Source organism: Sus scrofa, chromosome 10, assembly GCF_000003025.6.
Source record: "Sus scrofa isolate TJ Tabasco breed Duroc chromosome 10, Sscrofa11.1, whole genome shotgun sequence".
Taxonomy (NCBI): Eukaryota; Metazoa; Chordata; class Mammalia; order Artiodactyla; family Suidae; genus Sus; species Sus scrofa.
This window is the reverse complement of record NC_010452.4, coordinates 68,583,715-68,600,641: the sequence shown is the minus strand read 5'-3', so window position 1 is coordinate 68,600,641 and position 16,927 is coordinate 68,583,715. Positions and strand designations below refer to the sequence as shown.

Here is a 16,927-nt window from a genome sequence, read left to right as displayed (position 1 = left end):
CCATTAATAAAGTAGCACACATGAAAGTACTTGTGTAAAAAGTCATTTGGCCCAAGGTCCAGATCCAGGCCTGGCCCCTCCGGGTGGCTGAACGGAGCCTTGGCTGCTCCATGCTGGCTGGCTCACCTTTAGGCTGGCCCCTGTCTGAGCTTCCTGCTGAAATCAGTCTTGCCCAGAAACCTGGCCCATTTGGCCAAAGACGTGACACCTGTGCCAGTTTTCCTCCCCATTCCTGGTCTCTCCTCTGCTTCCTCTGGTTCCTGGAGCTGTGCTGTTGCCACCCTGCAGTTGGGTGCGTCATCCGCTGTTTATTTTTGCTGTCATGATGCATCTCTTTTTGGACTCTTCCAGGAAGTGAGTTTGTGCCTAAGTTAAATCTGAGGACGGCACCTCTGTCCTCTGGGTCAACACCTCCTCCCCTTTCTCACCTCCCTGAGGCCAGTGGCTCTGTGGTCCCAACAGTGTAGAAGCTAAGGTAACATGGGTTTTGCTAGGAAGCGTCTCGTTCCTTCAACATCATAATATGGCACTTGCTCTATCTTTGAATTGCAATTCTCTAAAAACGTCTTATTTTTCCTAACCAGATTTTAATCTCTAAATGACATGGACAATGTCTTATGTGTTTTATATCACTCATAATGTCCCACAATTGAAAGAGTAGTCATGTATTTCCTGATTTTTTTTTTTTTTTTTTTTTTTTTTTTTTTTTTTGTCTTTTCAGGAAGTTCCCAGGCTAGGGGTTGAATTGAAGCTGCACTTGCTGGGCCTACATCACAGTCACAGCGATGTGGGATCCAAGCCGCATCTGCAACCCACACCACTGTTCACAGCTATGCCAGATCCTTAACCCACTGAGCAAGGCCAGGGATCAAACCCACATCGTCATGGATCCTGTCGGGTTTGTTACTACTGAGCCACATGGGAACTCCCTGAATTTATTGAGTGAATTCACGGGTGTGACTAAAGGAAAGAATACTTGTTGTGGACCAGACTGGGGTGTTTTGATGCCCTGAGGTGGTGGCCGTATTGAGAGGAGGGCAGAGGCCTCTGAGAGCAGAAGGAGGAGGAGAGTGAAGCTGCCCACACCCAGAGGAGCGTGCACGTCTGCACGCGCGTGAGTGCAGAGGTGTTGGGTGGGCACCGGGAGGTGTGGCTGGTGAGGTGGAGGGTCAGCTGGGGAAGGTGAGAGGACGTGTCGGCTGCATGATGGAGCCAGGGGCCTTTAGGGGAGGGCTTTGGGCAGTGGCCGAGGGTGGCACGCGGCACGATGACTGCTTTTCTTGATGGCAACACACCGGAAGTCTGACGGGCGAGGAGACCGGCAAGTGACAGCATCTCGTTTGGACGCGTTCCCTTTGCTCCACATCTCATCTTTTGGTTCCTTCTGGGCGCAGGGGGCACCCGCTCCTCGCTCTGGCTTGGAAGACGGGAAACTTCAACTTCACATTTGTGCAGGGAGAAGCCAGCTTTTTGAGTAAGACGTGTAGGGAATACCTCCGCGAACCTCCCTTACGGGGAATGGAGAGAGAAGGGAGATGGCGCGTCTGATGCGAAGGAAAGGTCGTCAAGGAAGGATGGAGCATCTGCTGAGGAGGGTCTTAGAGCAAGACCCCCGGTTACCGGGAGCCTCCTTCTCGGAGGTCGCCTGCTTCCCGCGAGCGGCCCGGAGCGGCCGATGCGGCCGTGCCTTCCGCGGCCGGGAGGCTCCAGACGGCCGGCCTTTCCCTGGGCGGGTGTGGGACGCTCCAGCCGCGGTGCCGGCGGCGGCGGGGTCCCCGCCCGCGTGCAGGCAGGCCTTGCCGTCCCGCGCTGGGCGCCGCGTCGCTCTGCTGGGCGCCGTCTGGGGTCCTTGCCCTTCTGGACCCTGGGGTGGTGAACGTTCTCACTTCCTGTCATGCTTTTCTTAAAAGCAGTAAAAGCCTTTGGAGTTCCCGTCGTGGCGCAGTGGTTAACGAATCCGACTAGGAACCATGAGGTTGCGGGTTCGATCCCTGCCCTTGCTCAGTGGGTTAAGGATCTGGCGTTGCCGTGAGCTGTGGTGTAGGTCGCAGACGCGGCTCGGATCCCGCGTGGCTGTGGCCCTGGAGTAGGCCGGTGGCTACGGCTCCGATTCGACCCCTAGCCTGGGAACCTCCATATGCCGCGAGAGCGGCCCAAGAAATGGCAAAAAGACGAAAAAAAAAAAAAAAAAAAAAAAACAGTAAAAGCCTTCATATGTCTCGACTCAAAAACACCCCCTCTCCTACGCGCCGGCCCAGTCTGGAGTCATCTTGCCTACGTTTTCTCCCATCCCTCTCCAAACTTTCCCTTCAACACTCAGATTCTCGGAGTCCCTGGTGGCCTAGCAGTTAGCAGTGTTGTCACTGCTGCGGCAAGTTCAGTCCCTGCCACATGTCACAGGCGTGGCCAAAACAAACGCTCGGACTCCGTCCTTCTGACGTCAGCACCCAGGACATCAGAAACGACAGGGCGTGGACTGTGAGGTGACCTCAGAGCCCTGCAGGCGAGAGAGGCCTGGGCTCCAGACCCCATGACCGCAGCTCCGCTGCCTCGGGGGGCTCTAGGGTCTGCCTGCGGCTCTAACGAGTGTGAGTCTGAAGAACACATTCCTTTGTCTTTCTAGGGCCCAACCTGTGGCTTATGGAGGTTCCCAGGCTAGGGGTTGAATCTGAGCTGCAGCTGCCACCTACACCACAGCCACAGCAACACAGGGTCTGAGCCGTGTCTGCGACCTACACCCCAGCTCACGGCAACGCCGGATCCTTAACCCATTGAGTGAGGCCAGGGATCGAACCTGCAACCTCATGGGTACTAGTCAGGTTCTTAACCCACTGAGCCGCAGCGGGAACTCCTGAGGAAATATTCTGACTCGATGAGCCACATCCTCCTGGCTCCGTCAGCGACATTCAGGTTCAGCAAAGTGTGTTTCTTGCTCCCTGAGCGCATGGATGAGGTCCCAGGCTCTTTCAGAATCTGTGGGACGTGATGGACGCTTTCCCTAGAAGAAAACCCATGATTTTTTCTCATTCGGCACAGCAGACCGGAGGCCCTTCTGCGGAACCGTGCTGTGAATTCCCGGCTTAGAGCTCGGCCCGTGCGTGGCCTCTCTTTATCCACACCCCAAGGGGCCAGTGACAAAGTGGACACTCGGCACCCACCCACAACGAGAGAGCAAAGCAAAGGACTGTCTTCGTCGTCCTTGTCCGACGGGCACCCGAGTCCCAGGACTGTTTTCCTTTTCTTCCCATTTGTCTGTCTTATTTTGACTTTTGCTCACGGGGACAGGGTTTTGCGGCCAGCAGGTTTCGTGTCTGGTGAGAACCACCTCCTGGTTCACGGCTGCATCGGCCTTAAACATCTCACGTGAAGAGTTTGGCATTTATCCTGCGTCAGTATGGAGTCACCGAGTGTTTTAAATCGAGAGGAAAATGACCTGTTTAGGATTCAGGAACATCGTCGCTTCGTATTTCTTCTGGGCAGAAAAGTGGTTAGAACACAGGAGTTGGCTGTGCTCTAGTGGCCGGGATGCGGCACCCTCATTGCTGAGTTCAGACCCTGGTCTGGGAACCGAGGTCCCACATGCAGCCGCCGCGCACGCAGAGGTCGAAAGAAAAGAGGAAGAGCAAAGCAAGCCGTGCTCCTCAGTCCCCGGAGACTTTCATCGCCGGGGGTCTCAGGCTGTCGGAGGCGGCTTTGGCTCTCACCCTTCGAGGTGGGTGGAGAGCGCGCTGCAGGCTGCAGGGGGTGGGGGCCAGCGCGGCTGCTCACACCGTCCCCGCGGCCCGGGACAGAGCGTCTTCTGCCCTTCAAATGTCAGCGGTGCCACTGCCGGAACCGAGGGAGGGCGGCAGTGCCACCCAGCACAGCCGTCTGGAAGGACGTGGCGCGAATTGAGCCGCAGAGCTGACGGTTTACAGTGGGAAGGGAGGCCGAGATTGAGTAGGACTCCCAGGTTCCTGAGCTACATACGGACCGTAGTGTCACTCAGACGGAGGACCGGGAAACTGTGGGGATGCAGCGGCCACCCTTCGGCCTGACGCCCCGGCCGCGCGAACGCAGGGCTGCCGCGTAGACACTTGGTGCGGCTTTGGAAAGATGGGGTTTGCCCCCAGGTGTGTTTGGTGAGTCAGCTGAGGATCAAAAGACCAGTGGTGACGCTCTTCCAGCATTGGGCGTGGATTAGCTTTGGGACCATGACTTATTTATGACCTTGGGCCTCTGACTTATTTGTAACTTGAGGACCCCCGGGCGGTGTGTCCGGAAACGCCACCCTCAGGCCTGGAAAGCCTCCGAGAGAGCCAGCTCCCTCCTGTTTCCGACAGAGCCCAGCCAGCACCACCCAGGGGCCGCGGGGCCTCTGCCCGCGGCTGGGCTCCCTCCTGGGGCCTGTGACTCACCAGCTGCTGCAGGAGTGCTCTTCGGGGTTTGGGGGAGCTGCCCCCCAGTGCCCTGCCTGCAGTGCCATCGCATTTAATTACAGTAAAGCAGCCTTGTGGCCGAATCGCCCTGAGTAGATGGTCTGCGTCATTGTCAGTGGGAACGGCTTGAAGAAACCCTGTGGTGTTTGCCCGCAGAGTCTGCGCTGCAGCCCTGCAGCCCCGCCGTGGACGGGCCGAGGTTACTCCCCGGCCGGCCCCGGCCCTCGGCCCAGGACGCGTCCCGGGAGAGCCGCGGGCTCCTGCAGCCGCGCCTGGGAGGTCAAGGCAAGGACCTGCCAGCCGTGACTGTTTTTTCCAGAACCCACCTGCGACGGAAGGAGTGCGCCCAGCGAGAGAGCCAGCTGCAGAGTGGAAACATAAACACGGACTCCTTCTGATCCAGAAACCCTCGTTAATACACCGAGCTCTCGTCTCATCTCTGGGTTTTTCCATCTATTTATAGTTTCATCTTTGCCTGTGGCTGACTTGCAGGACCAGCGGGGGGTGACCTCAGATCTGCAGATAACACTCCCCTTGAGACTGGAGGAGGACCAGTGAAGACAGGGCTGCGGGGGGCTCCAGGCCTGCCGCAGAAGCCCGAAGGCCTCGCTCTTCGTCGGTAAGCTTGGGCAGACCTCGGGGGCCTCTGGGGGCCTCGGACCTGTGAGGACAGAAGGGCCCCTGGCAGCGTGCAGCAGTCGGGCCACGCGCAGAGGTGCTGCAGTCAGAAGCAGGGATGCACTTAGGGAACTGACAGGACCTTCCCAGGCGATCAGGGCAACCTGCTCCCACAAAAGCTGGATGGCCTGGAGGGCCCAGTGCAAGCAGGGCCGCAGGACATTTACATAGCATTGCTACTTTGTGTGCGTACATTTGTCAATTTCTTATTATAAATTTTGTTTAATTTTTGAAGCAAATAGGTGTGTTTTGGGTTTTTGTTTCAGCACCACACCTGCGGCTTGGGGATCTGCTGTTTGGCCGGCGTGCTCAGCGCGCCCTGTCCCTCCGCCCAGGGGCTCCTGCTGGCCCGGCCTCGAGCTCACCCAGCACTGTCCGGCCCGAGAAAGGGCGTCACGGAGCCCTGCCCCCTCCCACAGCCAGCTACCCGTCACCATGGCAGTGTGACCCCCAGCCTCGGGTCCCACCGGGGTCAAGAGGGTGGGAAGGCTGAGCCCACAGTGTCCCGAGGGCACACCTGGGGTTGCTGTTGCACAGATTCCTTGGAGGAAAGACCTGCCACAGGAAGCGTGTTTGAGCGACATTCTGGATGAGCGTGTCCTGTCTTCTTGCGGCTTCAAGGGCTGGGCTTCCGGCCGCCCCTCTCCTCTGCAGCCTCCTCTCTAGGTTAATGCAACCCCCACCCCCCGGTCACAGCCTCGCAGCCATGTACACATGAGCTTGTCAATCCTTACATGTTTTCCAGAAGATCTGTAATGTGCTGCCTCTCAGGTGTTTTCGGGGGGACGGGTCAGATTTACCCATTTCACCGTAATGGAAGTGGAAACCTTCTCATCCTGTCGCCGTTTTCTCCTCAAACACACCTGTACCTGTAGGTTATATGCTTGAGCCCATTCTGCTATTCAGTTGGTCCTCTGAATTGTATAACTTATTTCTCCCAAACTCATTCTATGAGGCCACCATCACCCGACACCAAAACCAGACAAAGATACCACAAAAAAAGAAAACCACAGGCCAATTTCACTGATGAACAGAGATGCAAAAAATCTCAACAAAATACTAACAAACCGCATCCAACACGACATTAAAAGGATTGTACATCATGATCAAGTGCGATTTATCCCAGGGATGCAAGGGGTCTTCAATATCCACAAATCCATCCGTGTGATACACCACATTAACAAGCGGAAGAATAAAAACCACGTGATCCTCTCCATAGACGCGGAAAAAGCCTTTGACAAAACCCAACACCCATTTCTGATAAAAACCCTTCAGAGAGTGGGCATGACGGGAACTTACCTCAACATCAGAAAGGCCATATATGACAAACCCACAGCAAACATCATCTCAATGGTGAAAAGCTGAAAGAAGTTATAAATAGATGGAAAGGTAGGCCATGCTCGTGGATTGGAAGAGTTAATATTATCAAAATGACTATACTACCCAAGGCAGTCTACAGATTCAATGCAATCCCTATCAAAGTACCAAGGACATTTTTCACAGAACTCAAACAAAATATTTTAAAGTTTGTTTGGAAGCCCAAAAGACCCAGAATAGCCAAAGACATCCTGAAAAAGAAAAATGGAGCCGGAGGAATCAGGCTCCCGGACTTCAGACTATACCACAAAGCAACAATCATCAAAACCATATGGCACTGGTACAGAGACAGACATATAGATCAGTGGAACAGGATAGAAAGCCCAGAATTAAACCCATGCACCTACAGCCAATGCATCTATGACAAAGGAGGCAAGAATATACAATGGAGGAAAGACAGCTTGTTCAATAAGTGGTGCTGGGAAAACTGGACAGCTGCATGGAAAAGAAGGAAATTAGAACACTCCCTAACACCATACACAAAAAGAAACTCAAAAGGAATTAAAGACCTAGATATAAGACCAGACACTATAAAACTCCTGGAGGAAAACATAGGCCAAACACTCTGTGACATAAACCACAGCAACATCTTCATAGATCCACCTCTTAGAGTCATGACAGTGAAAACAAAAATTAGCAAATGGGACCTAGTTAAAGTTAAAAGTTTCCGCACCGGAGTTCCGGTCGTGGTGCAGTGGTTAACAAATCCAACCAAGAACCATGAGGTTGCAGGTTCGATCCCTGGCCTTAATCACTGGGTTAAGGATCCGGCATTGCCATGAGCTGTGGTGTAGGTTGCAAGATGTGGCTCGGATCCCGTGTTGCTGTGGCAGTGGTGTAGGTTGACAGCTACATCTCCAATTCGACCCCTAGCCTGGGAACCTCCATATGCCGTGGGAGCGGCCCAAGAAATGGCAAAAAGACAAAAAAAAAAAAAAAAAGTTTCTGCACAGACAAGGAAACTCTAAACAAAATGAAAAGACAACCCACAGAATGGGAGAACATCTTGCAAGTGAATCGACTGACAAGGGATTCATCTCCAAAATGTATCAACACCTTCGGCAGCTCCATACCAAAAAAACAAACAACCCCATCAATAAATGGGCAGAAGATCTAAACAGGCAGTTCTCCAAAGAAGACATACAGATGGCCAAGAAACACATGAAAAGATGTTCAACATCACTCATTACCAGAGAAATGCAAATCAAAACCACTCGGAGGTACCACCTTACACCCGCCAGAATGGCCATCATCCAAAAGTCTACAAACAATCAGTGCTGGAGAGGCTGTGGAGAAAAAGGAACCCTATGACACTGCTGGTGGGGTTGTAAAGTGGTGCAACCACTGTGGAAAGCAGTATGGAGATTCCTCAGAAAACTAAACATAGAATGACCATTTGATCCAGCAGTCCCACTCCTGGGCATCTACCCAGAGAAAACCACAACTCGCAAAGACACCTGTACTCCGATGTTCATGGCAGCACTATTTTCAATGGCCAAGACATGGAAACCACCTCAATGTCCATCGACAGAGGAGTGGATCAAGAAGATTTGGTCCATATACACAATGGAATATTACTCAGCCATTAAAGGGAAGAAGTACTGGCGTTTTCAGCAACATGGATGGACCTAGAAACTATCATGCTGAGTGAAGTCAGCCATACAATGAGACACCAACATCAAATGCTTTCACTGACATGTGGAATCTGAAAAAAGGACAGATTGAACTTCTTTGCAGAACAGATGCTGACTCACAGACTTTGAAAAACGTATGGTTTCCAAAGAAGACAGTTGGGGAGTGGAAGGACATGCTGGGGTTGTGGGATGGAAAGCCTATAAACTGGACTGTGATGATCATTGTACAACTATAAATGTAATAAATTCATTGAGAAATAAAAAAATAAAAATAAAAACTTTATTCCTAAAAAAAAGAAAAAGGAGTTCCCTTGTGGCTCAGTGATTAACAAATCCGACTAGGAACCATGAGGTGGCAGGTTTGATCCCTGGCCTTGCTCAGTTGGTTAAGGATCCAGCATTGCCGTGAACTGTGGTGTAGGTCGCAGACACAGCTCAGATCTGGCGTTGCTGTAGCTGTGGCGTAGGGCGGCAGCTGCAGCTCTGAATCAACCCCTAGCCTGCGAACCTCCATATGCCGCAGGCATGCCCCTCCCCCCCCGGAAAAAAAAGGTGGTGTTTCAGACCCCGTCTGCACCTCAGACTCTGGAGAACATTCCACTTGAATCCAGCAAAGCACCCCCCAGCTGGCCCTGCCCTTGTCCTGCATCCCTCTCCTTCTTTTTCAAATAAAAATTACTTATGTTTAAGGCTCAGGATGGGACAGTTTGATGTATGCACTCATGGCGAGGCAGGCACCACACTCAAGTTGACTGACCCCACATCAGCTCACACACACAATCACCTCTTTTTCTTTTTTTGTGGTGAGAACATAAGATCTGCCTTTTAACAAATTTCAAGTGTGTAGTACAGCACCGTTGATCATAATTGCATTGCAGTGCATTAGATCTCTAGGATATACTCATCCTAAAACTAAAACTTTGGAGTTCCCATTGTGGCTCCGAAGGTTAAGAACCTGATTAGAATCCACAAGGACGCAGGTTTGATCCCTGGCCTCGCTTAGTGGGTGAAGGATCTGGCATTGCCACAAACAGTGGTGAGTAGGTTACAGATGTGGCTCAGATTCCACATTGCTGTGGCTGTGGTGTAGGCCGGCAGCTCCAGCTCCAGCTCAGCCCCTAGCCCAGGAACTTCCATGTACCGCAGGTGCAACTGTACAAGGAAAAAAAGAAAAACCTGAAACTTTCTGCTCTTTGACCAGCGTCTCCCCATCTGCCCCAAGCCCCAGTCACTGTAACCACCATTCTACTCTCTGATCTTACAGGTGCAGCTTTTTTAGATTCTGTTTGTGAGAGAGAGCATGCGTGTCTGTCTTTCTGTGTCTGGCTTAGTTCACCGAGCATCTATCTACTGTTGCTGCGAATGCTAGGAATTCCTTTTTCAAGGCTGGATACTATTCCGTTGTGTGGATATACTGCACTTCCTTTCTCCATTCATCGGGCAGTGACACAGGGTACCCTCAAGTCTGGCCGCTATAGTTAGTGCTGTGGTGAACGCAGGCGTGCGGAGATCCCTTTGTGACACTCTCTTCATGTGCATTGAAGATATGCCCAGAAATGAGATTGTTGGGTCTCGGGCCGTTCTGTGCTTAATTCGTTGAGGAGCCTCCCTGCCGGTTCCGAGACAGCCGCGTGAATCTGTGGTCCTGCCAGCAACGTACGGAGTTTCGTCTCCTCCACGTCCTTCTTTGTCTTTTCGGTAACAGCCTTCCCAGCCGGCTCGAGGTGGATCTCACTGTGGTGGCGGTTTTCGTTTCCGTGATGATTCGTGATGTGCACCTTTTCATGCACCTTCGGCCACTTGTCGGTCTTGAGAAAGGTGTTTGCAGCTCCTTTGCCCATTTTGAAATCAGATTACCTGGGGTTTTGTTTGTTTTGTGCTGTTGGGTTGCAGGAGTTTTTTGTTTTGCTAAGGAGCTGGATGCTAACCCCTTATCAGATGTGGTTTGCAAATGCTTTCTCCCATCCCGTAGATTTGCTTTGTCACTCTGTTGATTGTTTCCTTTTTTGTGTGCAGAAGTCTTTGTTTGATGCAATTCCATGTGTCTGTTTTTCTTCTCTGGGTTTTTTTTTGGAAGTGGGGTTGTCTTTAGGGCCGCACCTCAGCATATGGAGGTTCCCAGTCTAGGGGTTGAATTGGAGCTATAGTCACTGGCCTACACCACAGCCACGGCAACGCCAGATCCGAGCCTCATCTGTAACCTGCACCACAGCTCACGGCAACACCGGATCCTTAACCCACTGAGCAAGGCCAGGGATTGAACCTGCATCCTCATGGATGCTAGTCAGATTCATTTCCACTGAGCCACGACAGGAAGTCCTGTTTTTTCTTTGATTATATGTTTTTGGTCTCACAACTAAAAAATTATTGCTCAGACTGATGTCAAGAAGCTATGCCCTATGTTTTCTTTTAATATTTTTATGGTTCCAGGTCTTATGTTTAAATCTTGAATCTATTTGGAGTTGATTTTTTGTATATGCTATGAGATAAGCATCCAGTTTCATTCTTCAACATATTCATTTCTCCAACACCATTTGTTAAAGACACGATCCTTTTCTCATTTCCCTTTTGTTGGCACCCTTGTTGGAGATCATTTGATCAAAATGCTAGTACCATACTGTTTGGATTGTTGTAGCACTGTAATGTATTTTTTTTTTTTTTTTTGGTCTTTTTGGTATTTCTTGGGCCGTTCCCACGGCATATGGAGGTTCCCAGGCTAGGGGTCCAATCGGAGCTGTAGCCACCGCCTATGCCAAAGCCACAGCAACGCGGGATCCGAGCCGCATCTGCGACCTACACCACAGCTCACGGCAACGCCGGATCGTTAACCCACTGAGCAAGGCCAGGGACCAAACCTGCAACCTCATGGTTCCCAGTTGGATTCGTTAACCACTGCACCACGATGGGAACTCCTGTAATATATTTTGAAGTCAAGAAATGTGATGCTGGAGTTCCCGTCATCACTCAGTGGTTAATGAATCCGACTAAGAACCATGAGGTTGTGGGTTTGATCCCTGGCCTTGCTCAGTGGGTTGAGGATCCGGCATGGCTGTGAGCTGTGGTATAGGTTGCAGACACGGCTCAGATCCCACGTTGCTGTGGCTCTGGGGTAGGCTTGGCAGCTACAGCTCCGATTGGACCCCTAGCCTGGGAACCTCCATATGCCGCGGGTGCAGACCTAGAAAAGGCAAAAAAAGACAACAACAACAACAAAAAGAAATGTGGTGCTTCCAGCTTTATTCTTCTTGTTCAAGGTTGCTTTGGCTATTTAAGGTCTTCTGCAGTTTCTATTTCTGTGAAGAATGACATTTGGATTTTGATAGGGATTACGTTGAATCTATGGATCACTTTGGGTAGTGTGGATATTTTAACAATATCAATTCTCCAATGTATAAATGAAATTGTCTTTTCATTTATCTTTGTCTTCTTTAATTTCCTTCATCAGTGTTTTATAACTTTCAGTGTGCCAGTCTTTGGTTAAGTTTGTTCCTTAGTATTTATGCTTTTCAATGCCATTGTAAATGGTATTGTTTTCCTGGGAGTTCCTTTTGTGGCACAGCGGAAATGAATCCGACTAGTATCACAAGGATGTGGGTTCAATCCCTGGCCTCACTCAGTGGGTTGGGGATCCACTGTTGTATGATCTGTGGTATAGGTTGCTGACATGGCTCCGAGTCTGCATGGCTATGGCTGTGGCCGACAACTGTAGCTCCAATTCGACCCCAGCCTGGGAACTTCCATATGCCTTGAGTGTGGCTCTACAAAGCAAAAAAAAAAAAAAAAAAAAAAAAAAAAAAAAAAGATTTTGTTTTCTTAACTTCCTTTTCAGATAGCTCTTTTTTGTGTATAGATACAGCACTGATTTTTGTACTTCAGTCTTACACCCTGCTCCTTTACTGAATTTATCATTTCTAACTATTTTTGTTGTGGAGTCTTAAGAGTTACTTACCTATATGATCATGTCATCTACAAACAGAAATTTTACTTCTTCCTTCCAGTTTGGATGCCTTTTATTTCTTTTTCTTGTCTAATTGCTCTGGCTCGAACTTTCAGTTATATGCTGAACAGACGTAGCAAGAATGGGCATCCTGCCTTGTACCAGCTCTTAGAGGGAAAGCTTTTAATTTTCCCTGTTAATTATTATTAATTAACTATGTGGACTTTGCATTTATGTTTTATTGTGTTGAGTTCCTTCAGGTTTTGTGAATGGAAGTTGAGTTTCGTCAGTGCCTTTTCTGCTTCTCCTGGGATGATCATATGGTGTTTATCCTTTGTCCTGGTTGATGGATTTGTGCAGGTTGAAACCGCCCTCGCATCCCAGGGGTAGATCCCCCTCGGTCATGGTCTACAGCCCTTTCAGGAGCTGTTGAATTGGGGATACACAACTGTCTCTGGAGGATGAGCAGTGGCCCAGCTCGGAAGGCAGGGTGTTGAGGGCTCTGGTTGTCTCTGGCAGGGGCCCCAGGACCCTCAGTGGAGAAGCTGCTGGGCCCCCTGCTGTTTTTTGCCCTGTGAGGGACCTCGCAGCAGGGGATTCCTTCTGGCACCAAGATGTGCCGGTCAGGGATGGGGCGACAGATGTCTTTCCTGGGTTCTGGGCCCCCGCCGCGGCTGCCATTCCTCAGTGCACTCCGGGGCCTCCTTGGGGCTCATCCTCTGTGCCGAGTTGGTAGATTGTGGTTTCTGTGCCGGGACAGGGGCTGAGGCCTCCGGGTCCCTGCTGCGTCACCTGCACCTGTCCTCTCGCTTCTCCCTGCTGGGACTCGGCCAGTGGGTGTCCCACACCATGGTGCCAGGCATGCTCTGGATGCCAGCTGGGCAGCCCCTGAGTACACGGCCAGATTTTCGTGCCCTGCACCCCCGACCCTCTTGAAATTAGAGGTGTGTTTCTGGCACTTCTGTCTTTCCTAAGATGACTCCCCTTTTGGTGGTTTGGATGCAGACTAAACAAAACCAATAACTGATAACCCTTAAAGTCCCTGTGGGACATAGGACTTGGGTTATTGTCTTTTCAATGAAACATTGTGTCGCCTAGACAACGTGTGTCTCCACCTGCATCCTTTGAAAACCCTGGCAAGAAGGAGAGTGTGTGGGGCGTTTGGAGCCTCAGGTCTTCATTTCTCCTTTGAATCCCGTCTGATGGAGACTGTTCCTGGCTGGCTGCGGGATCTCCCCAGTGAGTTCCCACAATATGCCCCCCAGTTCGTGTGCCCAGCAGGCCTGCAGAGAAGGGGTCCCACACACACACTCTGCAGGAGGAGCAGCCCCAGGCCGATTCCCTGGTCTGCACATCAAACCGAAGGCTTCCTGTCCAGCTGCCATGGGAGCCGCCTCAGACCCACTTTCTGCTCTCAAACTGCTGACCCAGTGAACCCTGAGACGAGTCAAATTATACCTGTGCTGACGCCACAGCTGAGTGGAATAGCAGCTTGGAGCTCGGTCTGCACCGCAGCTATGTGGTTATGTTACCTGAGCACCTACAGGCTCCTGTCTACTACCCAGGGCTGCCCCTCCGTCTAAGAGGCACTCAAGTGCTTGGTCTAATGCAGAAAGTCTTTAACTTATAATTTTGCCAACCTAAAATGACAAAAGCCAGGCAGGTCCCAACAGGTCCCTGTTGATGGTGGGCTGTGGGCTGCAGGCTTCTGGTGGGACTTCTGGGCCAGGAAGTGAGGCCTGGAGCTGGAGAGCTGGGCGTGGTTCCTGGGGGGCCGGTGGAGGAGGCGAGGCGCTGAGCCTGCCACGTGGCCCTGCGGCAGCCGTCCGTGGCTTCGGCTGTGGGCGGGGTTGCTCCTTCTCAGCCCGTCCCTTGGGGATAGTCGCAGGCTCTGCATCAAGCTAAGCCTGGGATCCCAGGCCAGCAGCCCTTCGGACTGGTAAACACGTCAGACAATTGGAGCGTAAAAGTTGCTCCTTTTAGTGGGTCTGGAAATGTCCCTCTCTCCCAGCCGCAGGTCGCCCCTCTTTATTTAGGATTTCCTGCAGAAATCACCACTTCAGCCTCTCGAGGGGGACATTTCCTCCCTTCCGGAAACCCCTTTTATTGGAATTTTCCAAGGACAAAAGCAGTCCATATTTACTGCCATTCATATGGAAAACGGAGAAAATTCCAAAGCAGGAAATCGTTAACTTCTGTGTCTCACCATCGAGAAAGAAGCCCTTTTGTTGCTGACCTGAGCCCTTCGGATGTCGCTCAGGCTTGTGCAAGCGGCGTCTAGCTGAGGTCGGGGGCCCAGGCATGTCTGCTCTGGCCACCGTCGCCAGACCCCACCGCGGCTGGGCGTCCGCGATCGAGGCCTGGTGGGTTCCAGAGAGCCCCCCCCCCCCCCCGTTACAGACGGTGTCTTCTCGTGGTGCTTCCTCGGTGTGGAGGGGAGGCCTCGCGGGTCCCCTCCTCTTTGCAGAAGGAGGCCAGTGCTGTCGGTCGGAGCCCCACCCTCAGGCCCTCTTTTAACCCTGTTACCTCCCTAGAGGCCCCATGTCCAAATGCAGTCGTATTGGGGGTCGGGGCTTCAACCTGTGAATCTGGGGAGACACGAGGGTTTGAGGTACAAGTCTGGGCTTCTTCCCCACGTGGATGCTTTTGCCCCGTCACCCCTCCTCCCGGTGTAACCCCTTCCCGTTGAGTGGGGCTGGGCTCTGGGCCTGAACTCTTATGCTAGGCCAGCCGTGTGGTGAAGGGGGTTTATAGGTGTGGTCAGGCTACCGAATCAGTTGACTTCGAGTTATTCACGAGGAAGATTGCCTTGGGTGGGCCTGGCCTAATCAGGCAAGCTCTTTTATTTATTTGTTTTTGCTTTCAGGGCCACACCCATGGCACAAGGAAGTTCCCAGGCTAGGGGTCGAATCAGAGCTGCAACTGCCAGCCTACACCACAGCCACAGCAATTCCGGATCCCCGACCCACTGAGCAAAGCCAGGGGTTGAACCCGCATCCTCATGGATACTAGTCAGGTTCGTTCTGCTGCACCACACTGGGAACTCCCAGGGCAAAGCTCTTTTAAAGCAGAGGTTTTATTCCTGGCTGGCCTCAGAGAAAGAAAGCAAAAACCCGTGTCGGGGTGCCTGCCTGTGGCAAGGGGTGGCTTCCAGGAGCTCAGAGTGTTCCCCTGGCCAACAGCCAGCAAAGCCCAGGGACTCCGTGAACTCAGAACTCAGGCAAGGACTTGCTGCTGTGGATCAGTGGTTAAGAACCCAACTAGTATCCATGAGGATGAGGGTTCGAACCCTGGCCTCACTCAGTGGGTTAAGGATCCAACGTTGTCGTGAGCTGTGGTGTAGGTTGCAGATGCAGCTTGGATCCCACGTTGCTGTGGCTGTGGTGTAGGCCGGTGGCTACAGCTCCGATTCAACCCCTAGCCTGGGAACCTCCATATGCTGCGGGTGCAGCCCTAAAAAGACAAAAAAAATTAAAAATGTTAAACATTTAAAAAAAGAAAGACATTTATACCCGTTGATGCCTAGCAAGAGGGTGGACCGATTGGAGAACCACGAGCCCCACTCACACGTGGACACGGTCTCGATGCTGCCTCCACAGGTGTCTTAAAGGGTCATCTCGTGACGGGGGTGCAAGTTGGACTGGGTGTTCTCTGCCTCCTCGCCCATCTGGAGGTCTGTGGGTCTGTGAGTCGGTGGGCTCTCTGGCTCAGACGTGGGAGTGGGAGCGAGGTTCTAGGTAGCTTCTACGTGTCTGCCAGGAGCCCTGTGAGAGCTGGGCTTGGGACCCTGTGTCACAGCACGCGCCCCGGTAACACTGACTGGGTACTCGAGTCTGGCCCCGGAGCGGGCACCGCGCCGCTTTTCCAGGGAAGAAGACCGCGTGTCAGCCTTGACCCTTCTCAGGCGGGTGTGTCTTCTTCCTGCAGGTCTAAGGCATGTGTTTTCCTTCCTTTTTTATTGTAACTCTAAGACCAGACTGAGCATCAAGAGAAGAACTTTGAAGTGAAACCCGGAAGCTCAACGGGAAGAAGGAGGGCAAAGGAAATGAAAACCAGAGATTTGAGAAGAAAGACCGGAAACTTGGCAGTGCCCTCTCCAAGCCAGGCCAGCAGTTTTATTGCAGGCCGTCTGCGTTCCAGGTGCGGGGTGGGCATGACTGTCCTCTGGCGACTGCTCTGCTGTGTCGGATGAAGTCTCCAGCGTTTACAAAACCAATCAAAGTGGCATTAGCATGTCCACGCATGTGTGCACACACACACACACACACACACACACACACTCTCTCACACACAGGTGGGCATGCCAGGCTGCCCACTCAGTGTTTGTGCCCCGTCCTTTGGCGGTCGTTCAAGCCCAAATGGTTATTTGGGTGAACTTTTCAAACAGGAATTTGTTCTTTAATTTTAATTATTTTGAAGTTCCTGCTGGCCTAGTGGTTAGGGACTCAGCATTGTCACTAATGCGGGTGGGGTCACTGCTGTGGCATGGGTTCAATCCCTGGCCTGGGAACTTCTGCATGCTACAGGCACAGCCAAAAAATATTTTTAAATTATTTTTATTTTATTGAGAACTTCAAGAATTCCATCAGTTCAAATATTGGCTCAAATATCAAAGTAGAAAAATAACCTTTCCTTTCTATTCTTAACAGGCCTATAAAAATTCCTTTTGTCACTTGTAGTGAACTCTTGGCAAGTTGTGTGTGTGATGCCACAGCTGTTAAACCCAGGGAAGGAGACGTAAAGGGGAAGAAATTACTGCGATTTTTGGCTCTGTAAGTACAGAATGTGCCCCTACCATGTGTACCACCAACAACTGCTGGAATGCAGAGGTGACCGGGATTTTACTGTAGAACAGTCGGGAAACGATCGATTCTCAGTTTGTA

General features: G+C 51.7%; 1 long non-coding RNA gene across 1 annotated transcript in view; it reads left to right on the top strand.

The window, feature by feature from the left end:
• Positions 1-16,927, top strand: part of LOC106505221 — a 51,621-nt gene that overhangs the window by 20,721 nt on the left and 13,973 nt on the right. The window contains exons 2-3 of the long non-coding RNA XR_001299412.2: positions 16,016-16,184; positions 16,694-16,816. This is a non-coding gene — a long non-coding RNA (uncharacterized LOC106505221). The remainder of the gene's footprint in view (positions 1-16,015; positions 16,185-16,693; positions 16,817-16,927) is intronic.